This window comes from Lynx canadensis, chromosome A1, assembly GCF_007474595.2.
Source record: "Lynx canadensis isolate LIC74 chromosome A1, mLynCan4.pri.v2, whole genome shotgun sequence".
Lineage (NCBI taxonomy): Eukaryota > Metazoa > Chordata > Mammalia > Carnivora > Felidae > Lynx > Lynx canadensis.
In genome coordinates, this window is record NC_044303.2 from 27,653,144 (window position 1) to 27,677,792 (window position 24,649).

Sequence of the window (24,649 nt, forward strand, 5' to 3'; positions counted from 1 at the left end):
AATCTCTGAGAAAATAGCTTTTGTTTCTATTTATAGATGCAGTATGTACTTCCTGAAGATGGTTTCTCTCGCGCTGAATCATTCTGTCCTTTCTCCTCATTTGGTTGTTCATTTAGCAAATATTCACTTATGTGCTGAGTTACTGTGTGTGTTCTGAAGGTGACAGTTGTGAGCAAGGTAATCAAAGTCCCTAGGCCCTTAGGGAGTTTATAATTTAGCCAAGTAGACAGGTGTAACACCAAAAACAATGGTAACAGCTATAACTTGTTCTGCTTATTAAATGTTTACTATTTGCCAGATCCTGTTCTAGGTGAGTTCATGTATTACCTCACTTAGTTATGACAATACAATGTGGGAAGACCTATGAGCTAGGTTCCATTATTTTGCCCATTGTATGGAAGAGGAAGCAGAGACACGGGGAAGTGTTAAGTAACTTGCCCAAGGCCGCACAGCTCAAAGTGGCACTGACAATACAAGGTGACCAGTGTTGTGATGGGGGTACGTTCAGAATATTGTGAAAGCCTGGATTAGAGGCTCCTGACCTGATGTCTTAGACTTCTTCTTGGGCTGCCATAACTAAAGTACCATAGACTAGGTGGCTTAAACAACAGACCTCTATTTTCTCATAGTTCTGGAGTCTGGCAAGTCCAAGATCAGAGTTAGTCTGGGTTCCATTTCCAGCGAGGGCTTTCTTTATGGCTTGCAGACGGCTGCTTTCTTATTGTGTCCTCACATAGCAGAGAGGAAAGAGGTCAGCTCCCTGGCGTCTCATAAAGACACTGGTCCTATAATGAGGGCCCCCTCCTCATGACCTCATCTAAACCCAGTTACCTCCCAAAGGCTCTATCTCCAAATATAATCACATTGAAGTTTAAGGCTTCAACAGTAGAATTTTGAGGGTGGACATAATTTAGTCGACAGCAGCTGGTTTTAGAAGTTTTTCAGGTCAAGGATTATAGATTCCTTTCCAGATCAGAAATAATATTTAATAGCTATTAATGAGACAACTTAATATATATATCTGCTAGATCCCAGTGGCATCATAATGGGTTACTATATGACCTTTAGCTTTTTAACGCCATTAAGCCTTGGTTTTCCCATCTGAAAGTTGGGAGGAGAGTTATGTTGCTGTCACACTTATGTATATACAGCACTTATGTATATATGGTGTGCATTTCTATATGGCGTTGTTTATGTGAATGGTGAGGTGTGCACGTATGTGTGTGGCTGGGGCCAAGCGATCTTTTTTTTTTTTTTTTTTTTTGGCACTTTCAAATGTACAGCACTTTTAAAAATAAAGTAGGTGTATATTATCTCATGAGATCATCACAGGTGAGCTGTTACTTTTATTCTCATTTTTCCATGTGTAGAAAGTGAGGCCAAGAGGTCCAGTTTCTTTTCCAAGGTCATGCAGTGTGTATGAACCAAGGTAAGGTGTCAACAATAGACCTCCGATGCCTGGGTCAGTGCTACCCCTCTGCCTCACGGCTTCCTGGTGCTGATGCACGTTCTGACTGCCACTTGCTTTGAAACAGATGTTCGTTCTCTCCTGTATGCTCAGCGGACATTTCCTTTTGGTTCCTTGCCATCCATGACTGTGTCACAGTGGTGAGTGTTTCAGTGGATTTTTGAAGCATTGATTTCCAGCCAGCCCCCATCCCAAACACCTGACCACACACCCACTTCTGTTTGCTTCACTTCAGTTCACTGCGAGCTGCTACGGGAGCTCCTCGTTTGTTCTCGCCCAGTTTACATGCAGCTTTCAGAGTTTTATGGTGGCCATGAGGCCCCAGTGCGAGGACGACAGCTTCAGAAACGTGAGCAGGTCGTGCTGTTTCATTTATATCATTTCATATAAATCTATGCATTGGATCATAGCATCATGCCTTTTTTTAAGCGAAATATTTTTCTTTATCTGCCCTTTCCTACTCTTTCCCAACCCATATCAGCCTCTACACCCAGCTAGTCCATGTTTATAATCTAGCTTGTGCTCAAATAATTCTCAGTGCTCATCTTATGAAGTCACATGTAAACGTACATCTATGTGTGTTTATATATACACACATATGTTTTATATACATGTATGTGTTTACATATGTGTTTGTTTATATATGTTTGTATTTATATAACATATATATGTATATATATATTACAGAACAGGTCATCGTTTTGTAAATAACCCCAAAATGGGTTCTTTATTATGATTGTTATGTGTACTTTACTTCATCTCGCTCTTTTCACTCAACAAGAAAGCATGAAAATTGCTCCAGGTCAACTGTCAGAGTTCTAATCTGTTCTTTCATTCTTTATTTTAAAGATGGATTCTTTATTGTAAAGAATAAAAGATGGAGAAAATAACATGATGAATCCCCACTGCCCATCACCTGGCTTCAACAATTATTGGTGCTTTATTTTATTTCATATATTCCACCTAACTTTAAAATATTTTCATTTTTTCCTGGAATATTTTTAAGCAAACCTAGGCTTTATGTTATTTTTATCAGATAAATACTTTAATATGAATCACTAATGGAGGTGTTTAAAAAAACATAACCATAATAACCATTATCACTTAAAGCCAAATTTATAATAGTTCTTTATGGTTAAATCCCCCTGATTTCCTCAAAAATGTCTTTTTTTTTTTTTTTATGGTCAGTTTGAGGATTCAGAGCCAGACATTGTGTTTTCATGATATGGCTTATAAATCTCTTTTAAATTTACAACTTTCCCTTCCTCTCTCCCTTTAATGCCTGTATTATTGAGGAAACCAGGTTAATTCCCTTGTAGAATTTCCCATCTTCTAGATTTGGCTTCCTGTATCCTTATAATGTGATTTAACACCTTTTTCTACCCTGTGTTTCCTTTAGGTGCTTGAATATAAAGCATTGACTAGATTCACGTTTTCCATTTTTTTGGCAAGAACACGGAATAGCAGGTGTTGCATACTGCCTGCTGCATCACATTAGGAAAAACAGAAAGTGGGTGGGCCTAGTTTAAGTGAGGCTGAAATTGATCAGCTGTTTCAGGTGTGGTCAGCTTTATTTCTCCCATACAAACTTCCCGAGAACCCAATTTTGTGAGGACTAAAGGAAAATGACACTTCTTCAGGTGGATAGACATTTTCTCCTCTGCTTCCTGGAGCTGATTTTTAACCAGTTGCGAGGCTGATACCCTTCCCTCCTTGCCTCTCGTGGTTGGAGAAGAGGCCGATCATCAGACAGTGGGCAATGGAGGAAACAAAATTTATTGAGAGCTGTTGGCTCTGTGACTAGCAATAACCATTCCTGGCTGGTTACAAAGTTCCCCAGATACGCTGTGCTATATAACCCTGATTTTCTAGTTCATTGTAAATTCACAACACTACCCTAACTCTGCCAACTGGCCCTCTTTTCAGTATCTACATAAAAAAGAAAGCTCCTGGTAACACTCTTAATGCTTTTGATAATACTTATTGACTTTACAGAAAAACTTTTATTATAGCATAATATACATTACAGAAAAGTACATATAAGTGTACAGCTTGATGAATTTCTACACACCGAACACACTCATATAACCAGCATTTGGATCAATAAATAGTACATCATAAGCACCCCAGAAGCCTCTTTATGCTCCTTGGAGTATCTCCCCTTTTACCTGCAAGGATAACTATTATCCTGCTCCCTAAAAGCATAGATTAATTTTGCCTGGCTTTGCACTTACATAAATGGAATTGTAGAGTGTATATACTTTTGCATCTGGCTTATTTCTGTCAACATTTGTGGCATTCAGCCGTTTGAATATATGCAATTGTAGATTGTTCATTCTCATTGTCATATGGGATTCTGTTGTGTGTTTCTACCTACCAGAGAGATTTTTGGTCATGGTGTATGCGGTATGTTCTTTATTAGATAACGCCAAGTAGTTGTCCAAAGCAGTGGTACCAAATCACACACCCACCGGCAGATCGGCCACATTTGATATTTTCTATCTTTTTTCATTTATAAGGACATAATTTTCAGTTGAAAGAAGATTCCCAGAGTAGAAAAGTCTTTCTAATACCAGCCTCCAGGTTCTGTTTGAGTGTAGCGATACAAATGGGACAGGTTAGACTGGGCCTCTAACAACATCCTCCTTTATTTCACTGATGATAGAGGATGAATGGGTCAGATGGATACACGTAGCCTTGCTTATCAGCAAGGAGAAGAAGCTTATGGGCTTAGTGATTTAAGAGCAGCCAACTTTATTATCATATAAGTTTTATGACAAAAATAAAGACAGTAAAAAAAAATTCAACATTATGGAACTATAACACAGTAATATTTTTTGAGTTCCCTCATCCACAAACATATATGAATTTTATATGGTTACAGTCATAATCTAGATATAATTTTATATTATGCTTTTTTGAAAAGATACTATATTTGAATCACATTCTCCTGTTGTTTCAATGTTTATTCATTATATGTTTAGACCATTTCTGAAGTTTTGCTATTCTCTACAGGTCTGAAGAACATACCTTTATGAGCTTACCTCTTCTTTTTTTTTTAATCAATTATTTTTTTAACTTTATTTATTTTGAGAGAGAGAGAGAGAATATCTTAAGCAGGCTCTGTGCTGTCAGTGTGGAACCTGATACAGGGCTAGAACTCAGAAACTATGAGATCATGACCTGAGCCAAAATCAAGAATTGGATGCTTAACCTGCTAAGCCACTCAGGCACCCATAGGCTGAGTTCTTAAGAGTAGGATTACTAAGTAGAAAATTGTGTTTTTTTTGACTCTTGATTTATCATGCATTTTTCTTTACAAGGCTTTCCACCGTCTATACCAGTGGAATCCAGCCTTCTTGGAAACCACAAAAGCTTAGTTTTATTTATAAGCAACAAAAACTTTGTTAGTTTCATAAATGAATAAAATATATAGCATATTGTAAAAAGGAAATTACTTGTATTTTGAAGATTTAAAACTCTTTTTCTTGGCATTATTTATGCCAAATGAATAAGCAACCCAACTTTCTACTATTAGGCCAATAGATAAACAAATGTGGTACATCCATATAATGGAATACTATTTAACAATTAAAAGGAAGGAATCACCGATACGTGTGGCAGGATGGATGAATCACAAATAATTATGCTGAGTGAGAGAAGCCATACAAAAAAAGAGTACATACTTCATGAGTCTGTTATATAGAACTCTATAAAATGCAAACTAATGATAGTGACAAAAAGCGCATCAGTGGTTGCCTGGGGACGTGAGGTAGGGGTGGAGAAGGGCAAGAAGAAAAGGTTACAGAGGAGTACATGGGAACTTTTGAGGGTGATGGGGTATGTATATTATCTTGATTGTGGTTATAGTTTCATGGGAATATACATAAGTCAAAACTTATTAAATTTGTACACTGTAAATATGTGTGGTTTATCACATATCAATTATACCTCAGTTAAACTGTTTCTTGCCCAAATTTCTTGCCCAACATTTCCAGCTGTTTGAAGCTCAAAAGCTTGATTTATCCACGTTGCCATGAGGAGCATCAGTTGCAGTTAATTCATTATTATTATGCAGTAGTGTGGGTTTAAGGGACACAAACCCATTACACTACATGATGATGATAATTAATAGTGATTCATGCCCCTGATTTTGGGTCCCCCCCCACAAAAGATATGTTCAGTCCTAACCCCCAGTACTTATGAATGTGATGTTATTTGGAAACAGGAACTTTGCTGATGTGGCTGAGTTTAGATGAGGTCCTACTGGACGAGGGTGAGCCCTAAATCTAATGATTGGTATTTTTATCAGAGGAGAGGTTACACAAACAGATACACAGAATACGATGTGTAGATGGAAACGGGCAGAGATTAGAGTGCTATAGCTCTGAGCCAAGCCCCCCCTTGTTTCTGTCTGCTCTGTCCCAAAGGCAATTATGCTGCTGTCATGTCTTTATATTAACATATGCACTCAGTGGACATCAGAGTATTGTCCATGGGTGCTTGGTTAATCCCGAGTCTCTTCTGTGGGGTCTGGGAGGTCAAACCGACCTTCAGTTTTGCTTCTTCCGCTGTGCTGACATTCGCAGTGATAGTACAAAAGCACGGGTAGGTGAAACTGCTGACGTCTTAGCACGGATCAAGGCCGTGCTGCACCAGGAGACGCTGTGTTCTTCATCCACTTGCACTGGCAGAAAACAACAACAAAAGAGTTTCATTTAAGAATGACCTTGGTGAAGCAGCCAAATTATTTATTTTGTTAAATCTTAATTCTTCACTACATGTCTTTTCCCTGCATTGTTCGTGATGACATGGGAGCACAAAAAAGTCCTCCTGTTACATACAAAAGTACAAAAAACAAACCAACAACAAAACCAAAAAGCACTTTGTGTAGTTGAGTTGTGAGCCGAACCAGCAGCTTTTCCCAAGAACACCATTTTTATTTGATAGACGCTGGTTATTCAGAATGTCCAGATTGGATTTTTGGCAGAAATGCCCTTCCATGCTCAGAGATTCTTCCATCAGAGACAACAGTCTTAGAGATAATGCTTTCTTTACTGAGAATGACATTTCCTGTAAAAGCCTAAGCACAGGTAAGGCCCAGGGAATGCTAGGGATTTGCTTAAGGACACGTAGCAAAAAGTAGCAGCAGGCTTAGAAACCAGCCTCCCTGACTTCCAGCCCACTTCCCTCCCCATTCCACTAAACGAGACAGGTGGCTTTCCATATTTCATGCACCCTCACCTTGAGACAGAGTTAACGCTGCAAAAGAAAGAAATGCCAGGTGGAAAAACTGACAAGTCAGATATTACACAGCCACTTAATTTTTATTTTGTAATCTTCACAATCGGAGCAACCAAGTAGAATACATAAAGAAGACACTAAAACGTGGCATAATAAAATTCATTTGACCAGGAATATGGGCTTCCATGTTTTTGTCTCCAGCTCATTTTTTTTTCCTCATTTTTAATGTCCGCTGTGTTTTGGGTCCAGTGCTCACTTTGGCAAAGGCTACATTTAGCTGCAAATTGAGACATGGTGTGTAGCTGCTATGATTAAGGAATTCAGAATCTTTATCCAATATTAGGCCTTGAGGGTAGAGAGAAATGCTGAGGAAAAAAAAAAAAGATTTCAACCTTGCCATGAACAGATGAATGCCTGAAATAAATATTAACTGTTATTTCTGCAAACTTTCCCACTGTTTTATATACTTCATTTCCCCCCATTTGTGAGTCTACAACGTATTCTGGCAACATTATGGGTTTCTACTCATGATGAGTCTTCTCAGCATGGGCTGGGTCAGTGTTTGTAGCTCAGCTGGCCGGTGCCAGAGTGGAGAGCTTGTCTGATTTGATTCCACCCCAGGCACTGAAGGATTTTCAAGATTTTCCTCTTAATATTTGGCTTTACTTGATAATCCTAGGGCATGCTGGGAAGTCTCAGCAAGAGGAAAAAATTAGTAACCACAGGGAGGCCTGTTTGGAGGGTTGTGGGTAAGTATGAAAGCCTATGAGTGTGACTACTAATGACTCTTGAATGTTCTGCTTTTCACAAGATTTTCCTTCAACAAAAAGCGTGTAGGCTTGTGAGGACAGAGGGCTTTTAGAAAACTCAGCCATCCCCAGAACGACAAATGTATGATTGAGTCATTTCCCAAGAGAGAAGCCACTAGTCGGTAAGGTATGTGGAGCCATATGGTTTAGCATGCAATTTAGAATTTCAAAAACAGGAGTTGGCAAAAGGTTGCACGAGATGTTAGCCTCACGTTTTTATCATTATTTTTCTTTCTTTTTTGTTGAGTGCTGACATTGCCCTTGGCATATGCAGGATAGAAGGCATGCTATCTGCCTCTGATCAACATTGGAGAAAGTGCCCAGTTCAGAAACAGGCTTTGCAGCTGAGAACGTGATCCCAAAGGCTTAAAGGTTGTATGGGGGGTGGGGGTGGGGGTGGGAGTGGGGGTGCACAAACCAGTTTCTCATGTGTTTTCTTTAGTTTCTGTTTTTTCCTGTTTTTTTTTGTTTGTTTTGTATTGTTTTTGTTTTTATACAGCCACTAAGAATTTCTGTCTTGGAAATGCTTGATAGGCTAGAATCTCCTTTTGTCTGGACGCTCCAGATGTCAGGTGGCCCTATGGAGGAAGTGTGGTAGGGCTGACGGTTTTGCACTGTGCAGTGGAGGAGGGAATATTACTGACTGGATGACAAGGCTCTGAGGGAGTCTGTATTTAGAACTAGATTTTTCTGATCAGACAGCAGTTGTGCGAGGCATCTGACAGTGGCTGATCTTGACACGGAGGGGATCCAATCAGAGGTGGTCTGTGCACAGCATGTCCCCTAGAAATACAAGCAGCCTTTCCCCATGACCTTGTACACACAGAGATAACATAGCACGCCAGCCAGGATGACTCGGTGGCGCTCTATCTGCTGAAAATAACTTCACCTTAATTTAATCGAGTTCGGTTCACTTTATAAGGTTCCTACTAAAACACATGCACGAGGCTTGGACGTAATTAATTCTTGTGACTTAGATATAATTAGCCTCATTTTAAGTTGTAGGAAACTGAGGATTAGAGAGGATAAGTGTCTTATCCAAGTTCATACAACTGGTTCTCACCACATATCTTCATTTTGATAAGACGCACGGCTTTCCTTTCTGTGACAAAAATTCAGTCTCATGCCCTGATTAGTGAGTCTATGACTTCTTTTTTTTAAAGACTTAATTTTTTCAGAGCACTTCTAAGTGCACAGCAAAATTGAGAAGAAAGTATAGAGATTTCCCATATATACCCTTCCTCCTATGCATGGTCTCCCCCATTGTCAACACCCCCATCCAGAGTGACACATTTGTTACCATCAGTGAAAGTATACGGACACATCATAATCACTTCAAGTCCATAGTTCACATTGGAGTTCACTCTTGGTGTTGTGCATTCTGTGGGTTTGGACAAGTATATAATGATAAGTATCCATCATTATAGTATCATATAGAGTATATTTCATATAGAGTATTGCCCTAAAAATCCTCTGTACTCTGCCCATTCATCTCTGTCTACTCCTACCTCTGGCAACCACTGATCATTTTACTGTCTCCATAGTAAGACTTTCCCAGAATGTCATATAGTTGAAATCACACAGTATGTAGCCTTTTCAGATTGGCTACATTTGATTAGTAATCTGCATTTGAGACCCCTCCACATCTTTTTTATGTCAATGAACAAATATGTCTATAATTAAATATTAATACAATAATTTCATAGAGTCTTACATTGCATGAATGTTTCAAGGGTGAGTATCCCCAAATGGAGAGTCTGTTAGAAGCTGTATTGCTTTTTCTTTTTTTAAAGTTTGTGTTTAAATTCCAGTTAGTTAATATACAGTGTAATATTAGTTTCATGTGTGGAATGTAGTGATTCAACACTTCCATATAACACGTGGTGCATATCACAACAAGTTTACTTCTTTTTTTCTTTTTTAAAATAATTTATTTTTTAATTTACATCCTTCATTGTATGTATGTGTGTATATGTATATGTATGTGTATACATACATACATACATATACATATACACACACACACCACATCTTCCTTATCCATTCATCCATTGATGGACATTTGGGCTCTTTCCATACTTTAGCTGTTGTTGATAGTGCTGCTATAAACATTGGGGTACATGTGCCCCAGGTACATGTACCCCAGGATACAGTATACCTGTATCCCTTAGATAAATACTTAGTAGTGCAATTTCTGGGTCATAGGGTAGTTTTATTGTTAATTTTTTGAGGAACCTCCATACTGTTTTCCAGAGTGGCTTCACCAGTTTGCATTCCCACCCGAAGTGCCAAAGAGATCCTCTTTTTCTGCATCATCGCCAACATCTGTCATTGCCTGAGAATGCTAGCCATTCTTACAGGTGTGAGGTGGTATCTCGTTATGGTTTTGATTTGTATTTCCCTGATGATGAGTGATGTTGAGCATTTTCTCATGTGTTGGTTGGCCATCTGGATGTCTTCTTTGGAGAAGTGTCTGTTCATGTCTTTTGCCCATTTCTTCCCTGGATTATTTGTTTTTTTGGTGTTGAGTTTGATAAGTTCTTGATAGATTTTGGATACTAACCCTTTATCTCATACGTTGTTGGCAAATATCTTCTCCCATTCCATCAGTTGCCTTTTAGTTTTGCTGATTGTTTCCTTCACTGTGCAGAGCTTTATTTTTTTGATGAGGTCCCAGTAGTTGATTTTTGCTTTTGTTTCCCTTGCCTCTGGAGACGTGTTGAGTACGAAGTTGCTGAGGGCAAGATCAAAGAGGTTTTTGCCTGCTTTCTCCTCGAGGATTTTGATGGCTTCCTGTCTTACATTTAGGTCTTTCATCCATTTTGAGTTTATTTTTGTGTATGGTGTAAGAAAGTGGCCCAGGTTCATTTTTCTGCATGTTGCTGTCCAGTTTTCCCAGCACCACTTGCTGAAGAGACTGTCTTTATTTCATTGGATATTCTTTCCTGCTTTGTCAAAGATGAGTTGGCCATACGTTTGTGGGTCCATTTCTGGGTTCTCTATTCTGTTCCATTGATCTGTTTGTTTTTGTGCTAGTACCATACTGTCTTGATGATTACAGCTTTATAATATAGCTTGAAGTCCGGGATTGTGATGTCTCCAACTTTGGTTTGCTTTTTCAAGATTACTTTAGCTATTCAGGGTCTTTTCTGGTTCCATACAAATTTTAGTATTGTTTGTCCTAGCTCTGTGAAGAATACTAGTGTTATTTTGATAGGGATTGCATTCAATATGTAGATTGCTATGTCATCTGCGAAGAGTGCAAGTTTGACCTCCTTCTGGCTGATTTGGATACCTTTTATTTCTTTATGTTGTCTGATTGCTGAGGCTAAGGCTTCCAATACTGTGTTGAATAACAGTGGCGAGAGTGGGCATCCCTGTCTTGTTCCTGACCTTAGGGGGAAAGCTCTCAGTTTTTCCCCATTGAGGATGGTATTAGCAGTGGGTCTTCCATGTTTGGCTTTTATGATCTCGAGGTGTGATCCTTCTATCCCTACTTTCTTGAGGATTTGTATCAAGAAAGGATGCTGTATTTTGTCAAATGCTTTTTCTGCATCTATTGAGACGATCATGTGGTTCTTGTCCTTTCTTTCATTGATGTGATGTATCACATTGATTGTTTTGCAGATATTTAACCTCCCTGCATCTCAGGTATAAATTCCACTTGGTCATGGTGAATAACTTTCTTAATGTATTGTTGGATCCGGTTGGCTAGTATCTTGTTGAGGAGTTTTGCATCTGTGTTCATCAGGAAAATTGGTCTATAGTTCTCTTTTTTAGTGGGGTCTTTGTCTGGTTTTGGAATCAAGATAATGCTTCATAGAAAGAGTTTGGAAGTTTTTCTTCCATTTCTATTTTTTGGAACAGCTTCAAGAGAATAGGCATTAACTCTTCTTTAAATGGTTGGTAAAATTCCTGTGGAAAGACATCTGTCCCTGAACTCTTGTTTTTTGAGAGATTTTTGATTACTAATTCGATTTCCTTACTGGTTATAGGTCTGTTCAAATTTTCTATTTCTTCCTGTTTTAATTTTGGTAGTGTATATGTTTCTAGGAATTTGTCCATTTCTTCCATATTGCCCATTTTATTGGTGTATAATTGCTTGTAATATTCTCTTGTTATTGTTGTATTTCTGCTGTGTTGGTTGTGATCTCTCCTCTTTAAATCTTACTTTTGTTTTTTAGGGTTCTTTCCTTTTCTTTTTGATCAAATTGGCTAGGGGTTTATCAATTTTGTTCATTCTCTCAAAGAACCAGCTTCTGATTTCTTGATTTCTTCTACTGTTTTTTGTTTTGTTTTGTTTTGGTTTGGTTTGGTTTTGATACATTGATTTCTGCTTTAATCTTTATTATTTCCTGTCTTCTGCTGGTTTTGGGTTTGTTTGCTGTTCTTTTTCCAGCTCTTTAAGGTATAAGGTTAGGTTGTGTATCTGAGACCTTTCTTCCTTCTTTAGGAAGGCCCAGCTTGCTATATACTTCCCTCTTATGACCACCTTTACTGCGTCCCAGAGGTTTTGGGCTATGGTCTTACCATTTTCATTGGCTTCCATGTGCTTTTTAATTTCATTTTTAACTTCTTGGTTAGACCACTCATTCTTTAGTAGGATGGTCTTTAGTCTTGTGGTTGATTTCGAATTTCATAGCATTGTGGTCTGGAAATGTGCATGGTATGATCTTGATCTTTTTGTACTCGCTGAGGGCTGCTTTGTGTCCCAGTATGTGATCTATTCTGGAGAATGTTCTAAAGGCACTGGAGAAGAATGTGTATTCTGCTGCTTTAGTTGAAATGTTCTGAATATATCTGTTAAGTCCATCCTGTCCAGTGTGTCATTCAAAGCCACTGTTTCTGTTTAGGTGATCTGTTCATTGCTGTAAGTGGGGTGTCGAAGTCCCCTACTATGATGGTATTATTAATGAGAAGTCCCCTACTATGATGGTATTATTAATGAGTTTCTTTATGTTTGTGATTAATTAATTAATTTGGGACTGCCACATTTGGAGCATAAATGTTTACAATTGTTAGGTCTTCTTGGTGGATAGACCCCTTAATTATGATATAATGCCCTTCTTTATCTCTTGTTACAGTCTTTACTTGAAAGTCTAGATTGTCTGATACAAGTATGGCTACTCCAGCTTCCTTTTGGTGACCATTAGCGTGATAGATGGTTCTCCATCCCTTTACTTTCAATCTGAAGGTGTCTTTAGGTCTAAAGTGGGTCTCAACAGCATATAGATGGATCTTGTTTTCTTATCCAGTCTGTTTCCATACGTTTTTTGATTGGATCATTTAGTTCATTGATGTTTAGGGAGAGTACTTAAAGATATGAATTTATTGCCATTATGTTTCCTGTCGAGTTCGGAGTTTCTGGTGGTATTCTCTGGTCCTTTCTAGTCTTTGTAGGTTTTGGTCTTTTGTGTGTGTGTGTGTGTGTGTGTGTGTGTGTGTGTGTGTGTGTGTGTGTGTTTTCCCCTCAGAGAGTCCCCCTTAAAATTTTTTGCAGGGCTAGTGGTTTAGTGGTCACGAACTCCTTTAATTTTTGTTTGGGAAACTTTAAATCTCTCCTTCTATTTTGAATGACAGCCTTGCTGGGTAAAGAATTCTTGGCTGCATATTTTTCTGATTCAGCACATTGAATATATCCTGCCACTCCTTTCTGGCCTGCCAGGCCTTCTGTGGATAGGCCTGCTCTGAACCTGATCTGTCTTCCCTTGTAGGTTAAGGACTGTTTTTCCCTTGCTGCTTTCATGATTCTTTCCTTGACTGAGTATTTTGTGAATTTGCCAATGATATGCCTTGTTGATGTTTGGCTTTTATTGAATCTAATGGGAGTCCCTGTGCTTCCTGGATTTTGATGTCCGTGTCTTTCCCCAGGTTAGGAAAGTTTTCCTCTATGATTTTTCCTCATAACCCTTTTACCCCTTTTTCTCTCTCTTCATATCCTGGGGCCCTTTTGATTCTGATGTTGTTCCTTTTTAACGTCACTGATTTCTCTAATTCTTAAACCATGCTGTTTTGCCTTAGTCTCCCTCTTTTTTTCTGCTTTATTGTTCTCCATGAGTTTGTCCTATCACTGATTCGCTGTTCTGCCCTATCCATCCTTGCCACTGCAGCATCCATGGAGATTGCAGCTCAGTTATAGCATGTTTTATTTCATCTTGATTAGCTTTTACTTCTTTTATCTCCACAGAAAGGGATTCTAATCTGTTTTCAACCCCAGCTAGTATTCTTATTATTGTGATTCCAAATTCTGGTTCAGACATCTTGCTTGTATTTGTCTTAAGTCCCTGGCTGTCATTTCTTCCTGTTCTTTCTTTTGGGGTCAATTCCTTCATTTCATATTTTTGAAGGAAGAAAAGGGATTAATAAGGTAAAAAAAAATTAAAATTAAAAAATTAAAAACAACAAAAAAATCAAATAAATGATGCTAGATCCTAGGTGCATTTTAGTTTGGTGGTTGAAAGGAGCTTGATAGATTGGAGAAAAAAGGGAAAGATATGAGAAGAAAAAAAAAATGAGAAAAAGAAACAAAAGAGAAAAAGGAAAATGTTTGAAAATTTGAAAAAATGTATACAATAAAATAGAATAAAATGAAATGATGAAAGTAAAATAGAAGTAAAAAAATTACAAAAGTGTGAAGATATAGTAGAAAATTATTAAAAATCTTTTTAATAAAAATGGGAAATAAAAATAATTTTTTTCTCTTTCTATATTTAAGAATAAGAAAAGAAAAAGAAAAAAAATTGAATAGATGGACTAGCGAACAGACTGAAATACGATTGAAATTACATCAGTTTCCCCCAGACGTCTGTGAAGCATTTTATAGTCTGTAAACTAAGCAGGCAGAGAGACATGTGGTGTTCCTGTAGAGCGAGGTTGCCCCAGATGGGTGGGGCTTAGTGTAACAGCTCCCTTCTGCACTAGGTGGCCCTGCTTAGCTTACTGAGGTGGATTGTTGTGGTGCGTGTAGGTGTGGATGTGCATGCATGGGAGGGATGAAAATGGTGTCACCCAGCTACCCAGTCTCTAGTTTGGGAACTCTGTTCTCCCCAACCAGCAATCGCACACCCCTCCTTTGTCTCTGGCTTCCATTCACTTCCCGCTTTTACATTGTCTGTGACCAAGCCATCAGGTTGCAAGATGGCACCTCCCTCCTGAATTTTATCTCAGATGTGGCTGGGATTTTTTTCCTAGTCACTCACTTCTGAGGGACTGAGGCTTTGACCCACTCAGACCCTCTGGGGAGAGTCTCACTGAGCAATGGTCAGGTGCCGGCCGAACCCAGGAACATTCGTAGGACTGTGCTACTGACGATGCTCAGAGACTGTGGCTGGGTGCCAGCCTGCCCCAGAAAAATTTCCGCTCTCATGTAGCAGCATCGTTTCAGGGATTATGGTAAATCACAACATACATCTGACACCAGGCTTCCTGCTTAATGTCCTTTTTCCAGTACCAGCGAATGTGGTTGTTCTCCAGGGTCTGCTGGGACCTTTGCCTGTGGGGTGGCTGCACAGCCTCTACCAAATATCCTCCCAGCAAGGGAACTGCCTCTCCCCCTGTAGCCTGAGGACCCCTTGGTCCTCGCTCTCTGCTCCTGGGGATTTGCCATTCCCACCAGAGCTCTGCCCAGTATCAAGCTGCAGAGTTTCAGACTCTGTGATCCCCCTGTTTATAGAGTCTTTTTTTAAAAAAATTTTTTGATTATTTTTGAGAGAGAGTGACAGAGTATGAGTAGGGAAGGAACAGAGACAGAGGCAGACACAGAATTCAAAGCAGGCTCCAGGCTCTGAGCTGTCAGCACAGATCCCCACGCGGGGCTCGAACCCACGAACCGTGAGATCATGACCTGGGCTCAAGTTGGACGCCCAACCAACTGAGCCACCCAGGCGCCCCTGTTTATGGAGTCTTAATGGAATTTAAACCCTCTGCTTTCTCCTTTCTCCCTTTTAGGTTCAGTCCCTTGTATACTCTTTCTTTTCTCTCCAGCTTTCAGGCAGGGGGGAAGCTTTCCTGTACTCTCCCCCCATCTCCATCCTCTCTCCGCAAGCAAAAACAGCTCCCTCTCTCTGCTGCTTCTCTTTCCCCCAGTTCACTTCTCCACACTGAGTACCTGCTGAGTTCTCTGGTTCAGGTTGTGCCGATTGTTGTGTTAATCCTCAAATCAGTTATTTAGGTGTGCAGGATGGTTTAGTGTTGATCCGGCTGTATTTCATGGATGAGAGACGCAAAAAAAAACCTTCCATTCTGTTCCACCACCTTGGCTCCCACTCAACAAGTACACTTCTTAGTCCTCATCACCTATTTAACCCATCCCCTCACCTACTTCCCTTCTGGTAACCGCCAGTTTGTTCTCTATAGTTAAGAGTCTGTTTCTTGGTTTGCCTCTCTCTCTCTTTTATTTTACCCTTTGCTCATTTGTTTTGTTTTTTAAATCCACATATAAGTAAAATCATATGTATTTGTCTTTCTCTGACTGATTTGTTTCCCTCTGCATTATACTCTCTAGCTCCATCCATGTCATTGCAAATGGCAAGATTTCATTCTCTTTTATGGATTAGTAGTATTCCACTGTATGCATATATCACATCTTCTTATCCATTCATCAATTGATGGACTCTTGGGCTGTTTCCATAATGTGGTATTATAGATAATGCTGCTACAAACATTGAGGTGCAGCATGGAGGTTTCTCAAAAGGTTAAAAATAGAACTACCCCATGATCCATCCATTGTACTACTAGGTGTTTACCCGAAGAATGCAGAAATCCTCCATGTCTTTTAATGGCTTGATAACTCGTTTCTTTCTAGCACTGAATAGTATTCCATTGCCTGGATGAACCACAGTTTACTTATCCATTCACCTACTGAAGAACATCTTGGTTGATTCCAAGTTTGGGCAACTATGAATAAAGCTGCTATAAATATCTGTGTGCAGGTTTTTGTATGGGCGTAAGTTTTCAACTTCTTTGGGGAAATACCAAGGAATGCAATTGCTGTGTTTTATGGTAAGAGTATGTTTAGTTTAGCAAGAAACTGCAAACTGTCTTCTAAGGTGGCTGTACCATTTTGTATTCCTATATACACATATGTGTGTGTGTGTATATATATGTATATACATATATGTAGGTATGTATATGTGTGTGTACACACATACATGTAATATGTATATATATTCATATAATATATATGACATAATATACATTTATAGACATTTATATGTGTTATACAGAATATATATATATATATATATACATACACACACACACACACACACACACACACACACACACACACACACATAAAGGTATGTATATCTTTTTTTGGTAGAAATTGGCTCATGTGATTGTCAGAGGCTGGCAAATCCAAAACTTGTAGGGCAGGCCAACAGGCTGGAATCTCAGAAGCTAATATTGTACTCTTGGGTATGAAGTCTGTAGGGCAGTCTTGGCATGCTGGAAACTTAGGCAGGATACACCTGTTACAGTGTTGAGGCACACTTCTCTGGAAAACCTCAGTTTCTGCTCTGAAGGCCTTCAACTGATTGAGTGAGTCTCACCCATATTATTGAGGGTAATCTCCTTTACTTAAAGTCAGCAGATTATAGATGTTAATCGTGTATACAAAACAACTTCACAGCAATATCTCAACCACTGTTTGACCAGTCAACTGGTCACCAGACCCTAGCCAAGTTGACACATAAAACTTAACCATCACGCCTGTGTGTGTGTGTGTGTGTGTGTGTGTGTGTGTGTGTTTAATTGTAACAGAGATAACCATTAACTTGGTGGACCACATGTGCAAGATTTCTCTAGAAGTCTCTTGGAGTCTCAGCCTAAAACCAGTTCGACACTCCTTCTAACAAATTTGTAAGGACCTAATCCTTTTTCTGCTTAAAAGAATTAGAGTGGTTTCTGTTATTTGCAACGGAACCTCACTGCTATTCTAGCAAAGTCTTGATGAGAGTATGAGAAAGAAACTCTGCAGGCTAAGTATATTCATGAGGATAGATGCAAAAGTAGCATCTAAAATGTTAGCACTTGAGGGGCACCTGGGTGGCTCAGTCAGTAAAGCATCCGACTTCAGTTCAGGTCATGATCTCACGGTCCTTGAGTTTGAGCCCCACTTTGGGCTTTGTACTGACAGCTCAGAGCCTGGAGCCTACTTTGGATTCTGTGTCTCCCTCTCTCTGTCTCTTCCCCGCTTATGCTCTCTTTTTCTCTCTCAAAAATAAATAAACATTAAGAAAAAAATTAAAATGTTAGCAATTTAATTCAGGAATCCACCAAAAAGCTAATGTATGATCAAGCTGGGTTTACATCAGAAAAGCAAAGTTCAGCATTAGAGAAATAGTGAGTTTATTTTACTAAATTAACAGATGTAGTATTAAAGATATAAAATCATTTGATAAAATGCTATTAAGGGATCTAGAGATAGACATGAATTTCTTTAACCTGATAAAGTATATCTGAAATACCAAACATCAGACATGAAACAACAGTAAATTCAATGCTAAGCACAAAACCTTTCCTTTAAAAAGAGTAGCAGGACAAGGATACCCACTATGACCGTGTAGGTGCAATGTTGTAGTAAACATTTCAGAAATAGTACTCATAAGGAAGAAGAAATAATAATTGTAAAGATTGTGAAGGCAGGAACAAAATTTTGTTATTTGTGGTTGAAATTATCATAGAAAACTCCATAAAATATAGAGACAAATATCAGAACTAGTAAGAGTTCAACAGGTTGCTGGATGAAGTTCAGTATATAAAAGTCTATTTCTTTAGTAGCACCAGCAACAGACCTTAACATTTAAAAAATACACAACATAATGTGTAGGGGTAAGGAAAAAAAATAAAGACCATTAAGGAGAAATTTACAACAATTTTATTGAAAAAGCCTAAAGATTGTGATAAATGAAGCTGTATACCATATTTTAGCATAAGAAGGTTCAATATTATAAAGGTATTAGTTCTCACCAAGTTGATCTACATTTTTTTTAATTTAAAAAAAAATTTTTTTTAACATTTATTTTTGAGACAGAGAGACAGAGCATGAACGAGGGAGGGTCAGAGAGAGAGAGAGACACAGAATCTGAAACAGGCTCCGGGCTCTGAGCTGTCAGCACAGAGCCTGACGCGGGGCTCGAACTCACAGACCGCGAGATCATGACCTGAGCTGAAGTCGGCTGCTTAACCGACTGAGCCACCCAGGCGCCCCTGGTCTACATTTTTAAAAGAAATTCCAGTCAAAATCCCAACAAGACTTTCTATGGAACTTTTGAAGTATATTTTAAAATTTATACGAACAGAGGTAAAAATAGCCCAGATGCTCAGATGTTCCTGAAGAAGGAGGTGGTGGGTGGTGTGGGGGGTGAAGTGGGGTGAGGAAGGAGGCCAGACAACTTGCAAACATTAAAAACTGTGGTAATTATATCAGCGGATATTAGTATATATTGATAAATAGATATAGAATCAATGAAGCAACAGCTCAGAAACAGACATATATTGAAATCTGATACATGGCAGAAAGCACAGTGGATGTGGAAAAATAGAAAATTGATTCCTACATCACAGGATATACAAAATCAATTCTAAATGTAATAAATATGTACATATGATAGACAAAACTTCCAAATATTTTCTAAGGAAATACAGAACAGGCTTATACCTTCAGCTGAAAAATATTTGTTGAACAAAACATAAAAGGAAGAAACTGATTTAGGAATTAGTTGCTTATTAAATATTTGGTAGAACTTGCATATAAAACTGTCTGTCCTTGGAGTTTCCTTTATGAAAAAAGTTCAGATGGACCCATGCCTTTATTGGTTATGGGTATATTCAAGTTTTTTATTTTTTTTTCTTGAGTAAGTTTTGACGATTTAACTGTCTCAGGGAATTTGTTGATTTTTCCTATATTTTCGAATTTATTGACAAAAAAAACTATAATCTTAAAGAAATCTTGTTAGTCTCTGCTGAATTTGTAATTATGACTTAATTTTATTCCTCATAATGTACCTTTTCTATTTTTTCTTGATCAATATTGCTAAAATTGGTCAAATTTACTACTCAGTTAAAAGAATTCTTTTGTTCAGTTAATCCTCTCTATTAATATCTTCATTTCCTATTTTATTCCTGTTTCATCTTATCTTTACTATTTTTCCTTTTTTCTTTGTTTTTAGTATTTTTAAAAAATACTAAAAATTTTTTTTTAATTCCTTAGGTTGGACTCTTTATTTATATTCACCCTTTTTCTCTAATAAAAGCATTCATGGCTGTGTTACTTCGATTTTTTTTTTTTTAAATTCCTGGGGCGCCTGGGTGGCGCAGTCGGTTAAGCGTCCGACTTCAGCCAGGTCACGATCTTGCGGTCCGTGGGTTCGAGCCCCGCGTCAGGCTCTGGGCTGATGGCTCAGAGCCTGGAGCCTGTTTCCAATTCTGTGTCTCCCTCTCTCTCTGCCCCTCCCCTGTTCATGCTCTGTCTCTCTCTGTCCCAAAAATAAATAAACGTTGAAAAAAAAAATTTAAAAATTCTGTATGTTGGACTCTTTATTTATATTCACCCTTTCTTTTTCTCTAATAAAAGCATTTATGGCTGTGTTACTTCGATTACCTTTTTTTCATTTTGTTCTTGGTTTTGTTTGTTTATTGTACTTCAGGTATAGTTAACATACAGTCTTGTATCAATTTTAGGTGTTCAGTGCAGTAATTCAATAATTCTATACATTACGCAGTGCTCATCACGATAAGTGTGCTCTTAATCCCCTTCACCTATTTCACCCATTCCCCCACCCATCTCCTCTCTGGCAACCACCAGTTCATTCTCTATAGTTAGGATTTTGTCCTTTGGTTTGTCTCTTTTTTTCTTTGTTTGCTTGTTTTGTTTCTTAAAGTCCATATATGAGTGAAATCTTACAGCATTTGTCTTTCTCTGACTGACTTATTTCGCTTAGCATTATATTCTCTAGCTCCATCCATCCATGTCATCGCAAATGGCAAGATTTCGTTTTTTTTTTAGGGCTAAGTAATGTTCCATTGTATGTGTGTGTGTGTGCGTGTGTGCATGTGTGTGTGTACTTATGTGTATATATATACATGTACGTATATATATATGTATATACATGTATATATATATGTATATATATATAGGTACACACACACGTGCACACAAATATATATTGTTTGTTACAATAAAAGTGGTTAAACCCAGGGTCATTTTTTATATTAGTCATGGTATTGAACTTATGATAAAATGAAAGTTTTTACAAAACCACAATTTGGAACAGAAATATATATATACATATACATACACACGTACACACACACTCACATACCACATCTTCTTTATCCATTCATCTATCAGTGGACACTTGGGCTGCTTCCATAATTGGGCTATTGTAAATAATACTGATATAAACATAGGGGTGCATATATATTTTCAAATTAGTGTTTCTGTATTCTTTGGGCAAATACCCATTAGTGGAATTACTGGATCATAAAGTAATTCTATTTTTAATTTTTGGAGGAACCTCCGTACTGTTTTCCACAGTGGCTGTACCAATTTGCATTCCCGCCAAAAGTGCATGAGAATTCCTTTACAGCCACATCTTTGCCAACACTTGTTTCCTGTGTTGTTGGTTTTAGCCACTCCGACAGGTGTGAGGTGATGTCACATTGTGGTTTTGATTTGCATTTCCCTGATGATGAGTGATATTGAGAATCTTTTCATGTGTTTGTTAGCCATCTGTATGTCTTTGGAGAAATGTGTGTTCATATCTTCTGCCCATTTTAAATTTGTTCACTTGTTTTTTTGTGTGCTGAATTGTATAAGCTTTTTATATATTTTTGATACTAAGCCTTTACTGAATATGTCGTTTGCAAGTATCTTCTCCCATTTAGTAGGTTGACTTTTTGTTTTGTTGACGGTTTCCTTTGCTCTGCAAAAGCTTTTTTTTACTTTTAATTTTTTTTACTTTTTTTTTATTTTGGTGTAGTCCCAGTAGTTTATTTTTGTTTTTATTTCCCTTGCCTTAAGAGACCTATCTAGAAAAAATGTTGCTATGGCTGATGTCAGAGGAATTATTGCCTGTGTCTCTCTTCTAGGATTTTTAAGGTTTTAGTTCTCACATTTAGGTCCTTAATCCATTTTTTTTTTGTTTATTTTGTGTATGGTGTAAGCCAGGGTCCAGTTTCATCTTTTGCATGTAGCTGTCCCGTTTTCCCAACAGCGTGTATTGAAGACACTGTCTTTTTCCCATTGCATATCCTCGCCTCCTTTGTTGAAGATTAATTGGCCATATAATTGTGGGTTTATTTCTGGGCTCTCTATTCTGTTCTCTTGTTCTATGTGTCTGTTTTTGTGCCAGCACCCTACTGTTTTGATTACTGCAGCTTTGTAGTATATCTTGAAATCTGGGGTTGCAATACTGATGGTGTTAGTCTTTTTCAAGATTCCTTGGCTATTCGAGGTCTTTTGTGGTTCCATACAAATTTTAGGATTATTTGTTTTAACTTCAATTACCTTTTTAAATGCATTCCTCAAATTTTGCGATGTAGTGTTTCTGTTATTTTTCCAAATGTTTTGTGTGATTTCTCCATTGAGCCATGAATTATTTAGTAGTGTATTTTTAACTTTCTAGGGGTGCCAGGGTGGCTTAGTTGGTTAAGCATCCAACTTTGCCTCAGGTCATGATCTCGCTGTTTGTGAGTTTGAGCCCCACATCGGGCTCTGTGATGACAGCTCAAAACCTGGAGCCTGCTTTGGATTCTGTGTCTCCATTTCTCTCTGCCCCTTCTTCACTCATGCGCGCGCGCTCTCTCTCTCTCTCTTTCAAAAATGAATAAATATTAAAAACATTTTTCTAAAGTAGCATATTTTTAACTTTCTAAATATATGGGCCTGAAAAAATCCTCCTCCCACTGATTTGTAATTTAGTATTATTGAGATCAGAGAATGCAGATTACTATAGGATTCTCTGAAATTTATTGAGACTCCTTATGAGGGTCAGTTTTTATAGACAGTCCATGTATACTTGAATAGAATGTTTATTCTCTAATTATATTCTATGTACATTAATGTTAATGTATGGAATATTAATTGTGTTCTTCAAATATTCTATTTTATGATTCTTTGTTTACTTGGTCTTTAAATTACTGAGAGAAGTGTGTTAAAACCTTTCACTATGATGATGGTTGCTTTATCAATTTTTCCTTTTCATTCTATAGCTTTTTGTTGTATATATCTGAAGGTATTTTATTGTGGTATATAGAATTTTAGTATTTTTACATGTTTCTACATTTTTTTAAATATGTAGAAGCCCTCTCCACTAGTGCAATAATCTTTTCCTCTTAAAGATGATCTTTTGTCTGATATTATTGTAACTATACCAGAACTCTTTGGGTTGTGTTAACCAGTTCGTGCTTAATACATAATTTTTCTACATTTTTAATTTTTCTGTGGTTTGTGTTTAGATGTTCCTTTTGCAGATTTCATTTTAGATGTGACTATTTAAAAAATATATAGTTCAACATTCTTTGTCTTTTAGTTGGGCAGTTGAGTCCATTTACATACATGTGGATCCATCTCTTCTAACTTCTTTTGTGAGTTTTGTTGGTCAGACTTCTTTCGTGCAGTAAGAAGTTTGAGCTTTCCCCCTTATGTAATTGGAAATTGTCAAGTGTTTATTGAGCGCAGTTTAATACACATACACAGACACACACCCCGTAGGAAGCAGGTTACTTTTACCTTCATTTTACACCCGAGCCAGATGAGTTAATTATGTGGCTTTAGGTTACAAAACTATTAGGAGATTAAATTTGAACCACAATCTGAAATTGGACCCCAAATCCACTATCCTTTCATGCTTCCATCTTGTCTCCAGGATAGAGAGGTTCTGTCATCTACAGTGGAGCTACAGATGGCAGAAAAGATCAAAGGACAATGAGGACTCTCAGGAGAAGCTGATAAGGTATGTTGAGCTCAGAACTTTTATTGTCCCTAATTTTTAAAAGGAGGTTGAATAGAATTTGGAAAGTGAATGACATTTTGCTTTGTTCTTGTTTCTTTGATGAGATTTACTCATCAGAAAGTGATGATGTTTGCTACAATAAAAGTGGTATTTAAACCCAGTGTCATTTTTTTTAATTAGTCATGGTATTTCACTTACAAAATGAAAGTTTTATAAGATTATAATTTGTAACAGAAGTACATGGTGATTTTGTCCATTTTCTTGATAAGTGGAGAGAATGAAGATTATTGTTGAACAAGTCTGACAATGAGAAGACCTAACCCCAAGTCCATTTCAATGATTCAAAAAGAGATCAAAAGGAATTTCTCTCTTTTAAATTATTGTTTTACTGTTGAATAATTTACTTGGAAAAAATTTCTTGAGAAGTTTCTTAGGGTCACTGAAGCTAGTTTTGATAATAAATTTAGGATTTGAGAGGAAGCAATGGCCTGGGAAAATAAAACTTTGATCAGTAATTGTCTAAAATCATAGAGATTGGGGGCGCCTGGGTGGCTCAGTCGGTTAAGCGGCCGACTTCAGCTCAGGTCATGATCTCGCGGTCCGTGAGTTCGAGCTCCGCATCGGGCTCTGTGCTGACCCCTCGGAGCCTGGAGCCTGTTTCGGATTCTTTGTCTCCCTCTCTCTGACCCTCCCCCGTTCGTGCTTTGTCTCTCTCTGTCTCAAAAATAAATAAAACGTTAAAAAAAATTTAAAATCATAGAGATTGTATGATTAGGGTGTTAGGAAGAAATTGGAGCTATTTTGGGGGAATTAAAGAATCTATAAAATGCAAACAGCCTGATTTTCTTTATGGATTCTATGAAATTTCAAGGTAATTGTTTTTTCTATATTAGGTCATAGCACAGCTTTCTAGACCCAGTTCCAGGTCCCCTTGTCCAAATTGTAACCCCCCTCCCCCCACAGTGGTGTGGAGTTGTGATAAGAGCTCTAAGTAGCTTGAAAATACTGTGGGAATCACATTGAAGCTGGCTTCAGGATCCTAGTTTTGCAGGACTAGGTCACTAATAAGCTGCAAAATCCATTTTCAAACGAAATATACTTATTCTAAAAGAAAAGGCCTTTCAAATGAGCAAAATGCAATTCTAGGTCTTAAATTGGGGCATTAACAA

At 37.9% G+C, this 24,649-nt stretch overlaps 1 long non-coding RNA gene across 1 annotated transcript in view; it reads left to right on the plus strand.

The window, feature by feature from the left end:
- The window catches only part of LOC115511041, a 36,461-nt gene extending 12,845 nt beyond the window's left edge, over positions 1–23,616 (plus strand). Inside the window, exon 5 of the long non-coding RNA XR_004342950.1 lies at positions 23,394–23,616. This is a non-coding gene — a long non-coding RNA (uncharacterized LOC115511041). The remainder of the gene's footprint in view (positions 1–23,393) is intronic.
- The last annotated feature ends 1,033 nt before the right edge of the window (positions 23,617–24,649 follow it).